Genomic DNA, 10,550 nt, shown 5'->3' with positions numbered 1-10,550 from the left:
AGTGTTTTGGGTTTAATTGTTAAGTATGTCGCAGGTTTTGATATGACGATAAAGGAATTAAAGCTAACAAACCAGATTGAACTGGAAGTTAGAAATCTTCAGCCTCAGAAAAATGATGGAACTGCATATTCAGAGATAGTTGAAAATGAAAGGCAGAGACTAGTGAGAGAGTAAAAGAGGAGAGGGAAATGCAATATAAATTAAAGGAATTGGAACTAACAGGCGGGGCTAATTCACCCTTCATACCATTTGCCAACAAGTTCAGGTTTTGATGTTACCAGAAATATTCAGTTAGTATCACCTTCCAGGATAAGGGGTGTGTGCGTGTGTCTGTGTATGTGCGTGTGTGTGATTTGGATTTTGAACAATTGTTCAGTCAGATCGCTACGATGTCTGCAGTGTGGCAGTGTAAACTGATGCCGCAGACATATATCATGACGTCCCACCCAGTCACATTATCCTAACATCAGGCCGACCAGATATAACAATGACCTCTTAATGCTGAGCACCAAGCGAGGCAGCTGTTAGTACCATCTGTATAAGTCTTTGATACGACTCTACCGGGGATCGAACCCACGACCTCCTAAATCTAAGGCGGACACTTTAACCAAAAGGCCACCGGAGCGGCCTCTATGACAATGAAATAGATAAATATTTTCCTTTCTTTGAGAACATTGCTGGAAACTTGAAATAGCCAAGAGCACATTGGAAAAATTCATATCATTCTCATACGAGTTTTTCCAGTTTTCAATCTCGTTAAACACTTAGATACATATGATTACAAAATCATTATATCTTCCTACGTACACTTATTGTAATCATAATGTGCACTTCGTTTCGGATTGCTACAGGTTGAAAAGTAAGCGACTAAATAATGACTGAGCTATTCCAAATGTATTTATTTTAAAGATGTCAATGTCACAGATTTGTATGGACAAGATACATTTGCTGGGTCAAACGACCTCCAGTTTGACTATTTTAAAGACTTATCGACCATTCATGCCAGTATATTCTATATCACTTTTCAGTATTCTTAAGATAACATGTATATTTACTCTATGTAAATCTGTCAAGAAGGGCGATCTGTTTCATACCTTCCATCTTCTTCACAATCTGTACGCTGAATGAGTTACCTTCCTAAATTAATAACCTACAAGTCCATACGTGCATAGCCCGGGCCATCATCTTGAGTCGAATTTATGCAGATAAAATAACCCACCGCAGACTGGAAAAGCATGGAAGAGTATTCTACAATTAGAGCGAAAGAACGAAAATAAGCAGACGTCCTTTTACTTCTGGGTCAATAATAGCTTAATATTCTCATTAGTTATTGGCTAATGCCTATGAGTAGAATGCATGAAACTCTTGGAATTACAGAGATAGCCAAAGGTTACGTTCTACACCTTTTCAATACGGAGGATAAAATGTCGAGCTCCCGCATTTGACTGACATTCGCAGCGACGACCCTGACGGTATGAGAAGTATTCTACCCTTCCTATTAAACGAACTCTTCAAACCTGTTTGAATTTCAAGAAGAAATCTTGTATTATTGTAAATCAAATATGAAAAATAACACCCTTGCATTGGAAATGTTCGACAATTTAGTTCTGGAACGCGGAGATAAGAATCCTTTGAATGAAGCTTCTATGATTACTAAAGCGTATGAATTAGACTATCGAAAGAAAATCAGGACTGAGAACAAATTAGCTATCATATCCCTTCAATTGCATGTCTCTGTCAGCTTTGAATACTCCACCAAAGTCTGGTCCTGGCTGCATTATTATTCGTGTGAAAGTAAAGACAAATGGATACAAATGCTAGATATGATGGAGAACGAGTATTATTAGTTTTCATGTGGATTTAGAAAACTCCCAGATCATCCATGAACTCCAGGGATGCTCATGTCACGGACGACCCACGTATTTCCCTCAACGAAACCTGACGAGTCCTTTCTCAGAGTTTACCACGGAAGAGCTGAAAGAGCATACATACCAACGACGTCTGAAGTTAGAAAGACAATACTAGGTGGCAGAAATGTGGGAGTACGAGTACGATGGATATTTCAAAGTTGTCCCGAATTTAGATTCATTGCAGAAAGTTTAGATGTGATGGACATGGAACCTTTGAATCCATGAGGCATTTTTTGGCTTTGGACAACGAACCAGTGAGACACATTTGCTGTATGACGTTAACGAATTTCATGCAAAATAGTCAAAGAAATCTAATATTTTCTTTGTATCCTTGGGCGTGCAACTATGCTTGATTTCTTACAGGACACCCTGAAATGTTGCCCAAACACATCGACGTGGAACACAATCGTCAATACGAAGGATGGATCAAATGTAAAGTCATACTTCCAACCCAAGTGTACCATCCTATCGTACTACATAACTATCAAGGAAAACAGACGTGTATTGTATGCCGTAGTGAGCTAAACTCGTAATAAAGACGAACATTGTTGCAAGAAAAATAATGAACGCGCTTTGACATGAATGTGTGTGTGTCAGATTGTTTCTAGCCCTGGATCGTGTATATTAACTGTCAAAATTATACGAATTTTGGCACGTTCCTGCCACATAACAAATATAAAAAAGATGACAACTCGAGTCAAGGAATTTTCTCAGGCTACGTCAACGAAAATTTCAGATCGCACCAAGAAGATAATGGCTATCAATCTTGTGTCAGACTACTCGAGAAGACAAAGGCAAAGAACGGTACCACTATTTAACAGAGCAGCAGGGGGGGGGGGGGCGAATCCGACATCTTGTCCAATCGTCATTTTGCTTTATTAATACTTTCTGCACTCAGCGGATCCGGTGTCGTCAGCGCCCGGTAAAAAAAAAACGACGTCGTCGTCGGTGGGTCGTCCAATCGTCATTTGGTTTAATTAATACTTTCTGCGCGCCGATCCCAGCGTCGTCAGCGTCCGGTAAAAAAGCGCGATGACCGCGTCGATGTCATTGCCCCCCCCCTGCTGCTAAGGGGTTATTTACAATGAAAATTATTTACAATTTAACCGAATATTTGGTCAAGTCCGATACGATATCGTGTCCGAGGATCATGTAAATTTATCGTTACAAATCCATGTGGGGTCGACTGAGCATGACTAAAAAAGTTTCGAAAACCATTAAAGTCCATGTCACCGCCGCACCATGTCTGCCAAATATTTCGTAGCGTGTGTGTATCAACGCCGTTGAATACAGCAAGAATATTACAGTTGTCTCTGATTACTTTTGGAATCTGAGTGTATCGTTGAGTGACATATATCACGTCGGTGTTTTTATGCCTGCCTCTGGAAAATATCCTAGCTGGGCTTTTTTGATTGTCTAACATAACATCATCGTACACGACTAGATTGTTAACGTCGCCATCAATATCATCAATACCTGGTGCATCATTGATATCTGTAATAAACTCAATAACATTTTTTTCAGCGATAGCTGATGCATTCTCGTTAAAATCTTTCAACACCTCGTAGCATCGTTGATCATCCACGCTAGGGGCGATTAAATACAACTTATCCCACTTCATCCATCTCATTATTAAATTGAGTAACAATTGCGTCTTGCCGGATCCAGATGGTCCGATGATAATCATCCGGATCGAGTTTGGTAACGCTGCAACATGCTTAACTGGTTCTCTCGTTTTAGTCGCCGAAAAATCAATTATATTCATATCTCTATACATAAATTATGGATTTATATTGTGTGAAGTGTAGAGTGCGTACTGGCACAAATGATATGACAACCGTTACAACAAGAAATAACAGATCGGCACTTACTGGTAAGTGTGCACGATGCGGTACAAAGAAATTTAGATTTATTTCTGCTAGACCCGGGGATGCTTTAAAAAAAAGCGAGGAGGTGATATTGCAGCCAAGTTATCAAAACTCCCCGGAACACCGTGGGCAAAGTATCCAGGAGAAAAGCACCTCCCAGGATATAGCTACTGTGGCCCCGGAACACGATTAGATATCAGACTCGATTATCAAAATCAGCCCAAACCCGGTGAGTATCCAATAAACGCTATCGATAAGGCGTGTCATGCCCATGATGTTGCTTACTACAAAAGTAGCGATCTGCAACAGCGTCATATCGCGGATGTAAAATTAATTCACGCGTTAAATGCTATTCCTGATAAATCATTCAAAGAAAAATTGGCTTCATGGTTGGTAAAATCGGCTATGAAAGGTAAATCAATGATTGGAAGCGGAGCTTCTCGCGCTGGTAATTGAAAACGCTAGCGTTTATAATAACAACATGGAATCCATATATTATTCTCCGAGAGGATACTGGAAGGGGAAGGCCGCAATTGGTAAACTCGCAAGCGCTGCAAAGGTAACAAAGGCCGTTGCGGCTAATTGGTTATCCAAACAGGCTATATGGCAAATTTATCTACCACCGCCTAAACAAATCAACTTTTCGCGCTTTGATGTCAGCGTACCTAATGAAGTTCATCAGGCTGATATACTATTTCTGCCGCATGACAACGGTTACAAATACGCGCTAACCGTAGTTGATGTTGCGAGTCGATACAAACAAGCGGAGCCGTTAAAAACAAAGTCAGCAACTGAAGTAGCCGATGCGTTTGAGCTGATTTACCGAAGGGGTCCTCTGCGCTGGCCAAATTTATTACAAGTTGATCCTGGTAGTGAATTTCGCGGCGCTGTTTTATCAACGCTGAAACATCATAGCGTCGCGATACGACGAGGTCATACTGCGCTACATCGTGATCAGGCAATTGTTGAACGATTCAATCGGACTCTTGCTGAACGGTTATTTGGGTATCACTACGCGAAGGAATTCATCCAAGAAAAATGATCTCGTGAATGGGTCAAAAGGTTGCCAGGCGTAATTGCAGCGTTAAATAACGAGATTACCCGAGCAATCAACATGGAGCACAGCGACGCGATTAAAAAAAAGTATATACCCGGAAGATCAAAAATAGATAGCGTTTCGAAGCCGATTCTCGGCGATGTCACTGTTAGATATCTGTATGAACCAGGAGAGCTTGAAGGCGGTAAAAAAAGAGCTACTGATCCTATTTGGAGTGTTACCACGCATAACATATCAACGATAACACGATCAACTGGTAGACCACCGATCTATAGACTGGATTCAACTGCTCCTCAGCGCGGATTTACTCGCGAGCAACTACAAGTGATACCTGACGATACTCAATTGCCCCCACGTGGCCTTAACTAGCGCCGTTGCGTCTATTGCACTCAAGACAAGTTAACCTCACATTACCACGGATATGACCGAGACTGTTATCGATCCTGTCCACGGTAAATTGGCGAGCGTCTTTATCCGAATAACGCCAGCGCATTACACAATTGCAACTCGCGCAGTGATTATTCTGTTGTTGTCGTAACGCAATTATTAATTCGGCATCAATATCAAAACGCCGCTGTTTTTTTTATCCTGTTGGCGGTAACCCGAGAGTTTTCTATCAATGACGCTAGCATCAATAATGTCATCGTTGTCACTGGCTTCGTCAATAACAATTCTTCGAAGCTGATTCATTCTCCGTACTCTGGACACTGCAAGATAGACTAGATTTGACCATTCGATGCGATTATCAACCATCCAAACAATTGTATCCGTGATAGTCAATCCTTGCGAGGAATGTATTGTCGTTGCGTATCCTAGCGTCCACGGGGATTTATCAGCACGTAGCGCGTCCTCGACGACGCTGATATCAACGAGCACAATATCATTCAGCATAAGAATTTGTTTTTTTGTCCCTGACGCTGTCGGGCCCGGGATTTCAACTTCAATGTTCTGCCGCCGTGTGTCCGCGGGTCTATAACACAACGGCACTGGACGCGTTGGAAACTTTTCCTTATGCAACGTAAACAACTTCCGCTGAAGTGTGTCTCTGACTATCTTTCTACTCGCTACAATCAAATCGTTTGGTCTCCATGTTTCCCAGAATTCATTTAACGGCGTTTCCGGAATCACCTCGCGTATTATTTCACATTGAACTCTATCCGGCTGTAATCTGATTAATTTTTTAACCTCGCGCAGTTGTTCATCAAGTGCTCGGTAATCAGTATCGGTTTCTTCATAATAGTCCACAAAACCCTTTAACCAATCATGTGGACCCTCGCCGACAAATGGTGGTGGTTGGCCATGATCTCCGTACATTATCACCGCTGTATTCGCGCGCAGCAACCACTCAAGAAACATTTGTAAAACATCTAACGAAACAGTACATATCTCATCCCAGATGATAACCTCAGGAATAAATTTTTCACCCATTCGATCAGGAGTCCACTCACCGCCGCTGTATCGAAAAAAGCTGTGATAAGTAACGGCGTCAACACTTCGTTGTTTTATCTCTCGCGCTAGTCTATGGGTCGGTGTAAGCACGATTATACTTGCCCGCGTTCGAAATAATTCAATTGCCCGAGTCGTCTTTCCTGACCCGCCACAGCCGCTTAAATAAACTGTTTTATATCTACAAATTGGATCAGAACACGGTGGTGCATTAGACCATTCTGATAGATTATTACCGCGTAAGTAATTATTTTCAACGGTGACATCTGCTGACGGGGAATAATCGCGTCGTATTTCATTTCTAATTCTCCATATACCCCAACTCTCGTCCGGACTAGTAAACTCGGCTATGTTTCCCTTATACTTTACGTCTATGTAAAATGAATCAATCGCAACTCTAACCGCGGTGTCGGGAAATCTATTTATCATCGAGAATAAATTGATAGCGGCGTAACCCAGCATAGACGCCCTCAAATGTGGATATGCCGGGCTGTCTCCATCGCTGTAGGTAACAACTGTACCCAACTTTGTTCCATTGGACAAGAAAGCTGTTTTGCAGTTCACGTATCTATTTTTTGCCACTGCGTCCTTGATTACGAAATCATATTCTGCGTCATCTATAATCAGCCGTGAGCAACATCGTTTGTAGTCGCAGTTTTTTCCACCTTGTGTGAACTTACCAATTATTCTTCTACCGAGATCTTTTGCCTCGCGGTTTCGTTGGTTGAATACCTTTTTGGACCATTCGATGATATATTCCTCGTCGGCATCAATGTGTTTTCTGGATTCGTCAATTATGCTATCTAGACGCTCTGGTTCTGGTAACCAGACTTCAGTCTGCGCCCGGTATGATATAATCGCGTCACTGACAATCAACGATACAAGCATGCTACAATCAATCATAAACCGTAGCAGCCCTATTGGCAGCCACTTCTTTTCAGTCATGTGTCTACCGATCCAAATATAACAACAGCGATGAAGTCCTGCCGCGAATTCAAATGATACTATGCGAGCGAATCCGGTTAAATCAAAATCAGGCAGTGGTCCATTAATAGCAACACGAGTCATTTCATGTCTAGGGTGTCCCAATCGTTTAAAGTACTCAGCGGCGGATCCATACCCGAGAAAACTCGCTGGATAACAGGCAACCATATCAACGGAAATCATAGCGTCGCGGTTGTATTCATTGTTCCATAGTCCACCGTGATAGTATTCCAAACAACTGGATTGTACATCCGGTAGAAATTCCTTGCGCGTTGGTCTCCACGCATTTTTCCTTGCTGAAACATGAGCCGCAACCGATGGAATCGTAAAACAATTTGTTAGAAGTTGTTCATCATGCTCTTCAAATTCCATGGCGGTTTTTTTCATCTTGTTGTGAAACGCTTCAGTGTGATATAATTAACCGTTTGATCTTACAAACTGATCAAAGGTATCCGCATCGTTTTCAGCGCTGCGAAGTAACCACACTGACACAGGGTCGTTTTTACACAAACAAGCAATAGCATCAAATAGTTTCCTCTCCGCGAGAAAACCATCCTCTCCCAGGAATTCCCCGGGGATATACTTTACTGTTCTATCCCGTGGAAATATTGTGACCGCGGGCGTCCACGCGTGTTCGTTATGATCAATAATTTTGATTGGGGCTCCATTTGATTTATACTTTGATTCATATAATACTTCACCGGTTATTGTTGTAACGGTTATTGGAAATCTCAACGACGTTTCCAATTTCGCTATGTCGCTGATGGTTGCTCCTCGCTCGCGCACTGACTCCTCCCATTGGTTTATTTTGCTACGTCGTAAATCGGTCAGTTTATTTCCTCGACACGCATTTGTAAAATGCTCTATTACTCGTTCTGCTACACAATTTATCCCGTTGACTGTTTCATCGGCGCTAGTTTTCCGATATCAGGTTTCTTATTCAAACGGGTATATTCCATAGACAACTGCTGTTTCAGGATACGCTCGTTCATAGTATGGTCTGTCAATTCCGGTTAACAGCCCTGGCTTGGAGTCGCGGCTAACAATGACTGATTTCTTGTCGCTGAGAACCGGTTCAAATTTATCACGTATGATCCAATTACCTGATTCCACCCGGACAATGAATTTTACTCTGAAGAAATACTTTTTACCGTCAAGTTGTGATATTATCGTTGCTGCGCGGTTGTCGTTCATGGTAGCATCAACAACACCATCAATTCGAAATGTTGACCAACTATGAGATGCACCATCACGCTTAAATTCATTGATACAATCGCGTATTTTATTCAACAGGGTTCTATCGTTTATTAACGCTTTTGGTGCGTCCTTGAGGACTCTATCGAGATTAAACCTAATATTTTTCCAGGGCTTAATTGCTGCTAATCTCTCGAACTCCTCCATATAATTAAAACAAGTATTTAAATGAAAGAATATAGTATAATGAATCACTGCAAATGGTTGATGATTGGGTCGACAACCCCGTGCAATAAATCATGTAGAGGTGAATTCTGCGGGTATCATTTACAAAGCGTTCGTAATGGTTCAAATGGCCCCCTCCCGTGCTTGGTTTGCCACGTTGGTGTAAGAGGAAAATCACAGTTGTGTATCAATTGTGGCGGAAAGCGATACAGGGAACTAAAACGCTATTATGACAAGCGAATAAAAAACGCCGTCATTGACCCCACCGCTGACTTCGTTAAGGACAAAATCATCAAAACTCCTCAAGACTACATTGCAAGGTTTATAATTAAACCAAATAATGAATTAGACAAGTAGTATTATTATACAAATGAACCAAGAATTTCAGCCGCATCCCGTGCTTGTTAATTACGAAGAATCTCGCGACGGCGTTGTTAGAAATTGTAGACTGAAGAAGCCGGTTGGACGGAAAAATAATCACGGGTATTTGATGTTTGGTGCCGGAAAGAAAAAGTATCTTGTTCACAGGGTGGTATATGAAGCGTTTAACGGACCAATCGAGGACGGTCTCGTTATTGATCACATTGATGGATGCCCTCAAAATAACAGACTGTGTAATTTAAGAGCTGTTACACGGAGTCAAAATTCCAAATTTGGAAAAACAGGGAAACACGCAAAAAAAGCAAAAAGCGTCAAATCGTTTGATACAATAACGCACGAAGAAAAAATATTTCAGTCGATGAATGAAGCCGGTAGGTACTTCGATATTTGTAGTAAATCAGTTCAAAATGTTGCAGAACGAGTATATCAAACAGCTTTATCAGGTAAAAATGGACACAGAATTCGATTTTCATATATAAATAAATCCTCCGATTATATCTTCGAGTGACGATGTCGCCATGACGAATTGTCTGTTTAATACTTGATACTAGATAACACACCTCGGGATTGATACGCAGAGTTCATTTTGTAAAATAATATTTTTTATTTAGAAATAAGATGTTTTATAAGAATATGAATATCGAAGACATCAATAATATATTAACCGAGATTTCAAAATTAAAAAATCAAGGAATTGTATTATCTGATAAGCTTGATAACCAAAAAATATTGTCCGATTATGAAATTATTAACGAGCAATCAAAGAAAGGTCGATATACCCTGCCACGTGAGTATTCTTTTATAAAGCGATTACAATATACGATCAATGAAAACCTGTATGGCAATGACGTAAATGCATTTATTGGACTATTTACTGCCGTTGAGACAGTACGAAAAAAACTCGGACAGGCTTTTGAACGGCGTCGAGAAATCTCTAATAAAATTAAAAACATTAGAAGGATTATAGACGAAGACGCTGTGGAGGAGAGAACTCTCAATTGAAATCACCGATTATACTCGTGTGTACAAATAAAACGTTAAAACAATATTTTTTTTTTTTGCCATATACGTATGCAGGTATATTTTCTCCTCCAAGAATTCCTATACAACTATGTGCGTACTGATTACTGCGACACTGTGGTGTTACTAGTTTAAAACCCTCCCCGTGATTCCCCGGATTGCGTCGTATACTTTGACCTGGTAATTGCAATGACGTGTTGGGGTTTTGTATTATAAAATTAGAAGAATTTTATTTATAATAAATGGTAGGTGAATCACTTACAACGAGATTAGCACGTGAAAGACTAGCAGCGCTTAAAAAGTTTATACCGTTACGAGACAGAGTGAGAGAGAAACTTCAAACGCGGCAACAAATGCAAACTGATTTTGCTGTTGGAAGCGAACAGTTATTTGCCCCGGTAACTAAAGCGACCAAAGATGTTACGGCGGCAACTGTGCCCGTCCTCGGTGCGCTTGAAAAGATAG

This window comes from Sinohyriopsis cumingii, chromosome 4, assembly GCF_028554795.1.
Source record: "Sinohyriopsis cumingii isolate HCF-2022 chromosome 4, ASM2855479v2, whole genome shotgun sequence".
NCBI lineage: Eukaryota > Metazoa > Mollusca > Bivalvia > Unionida > Unionidae > Sinohyriopsis > Sinohyriopsis cumingii.
The sequence above is the reverse complement of the archived record's forward strand: the minus strand, read 5'-3'. Positions refer to the sequence as shown.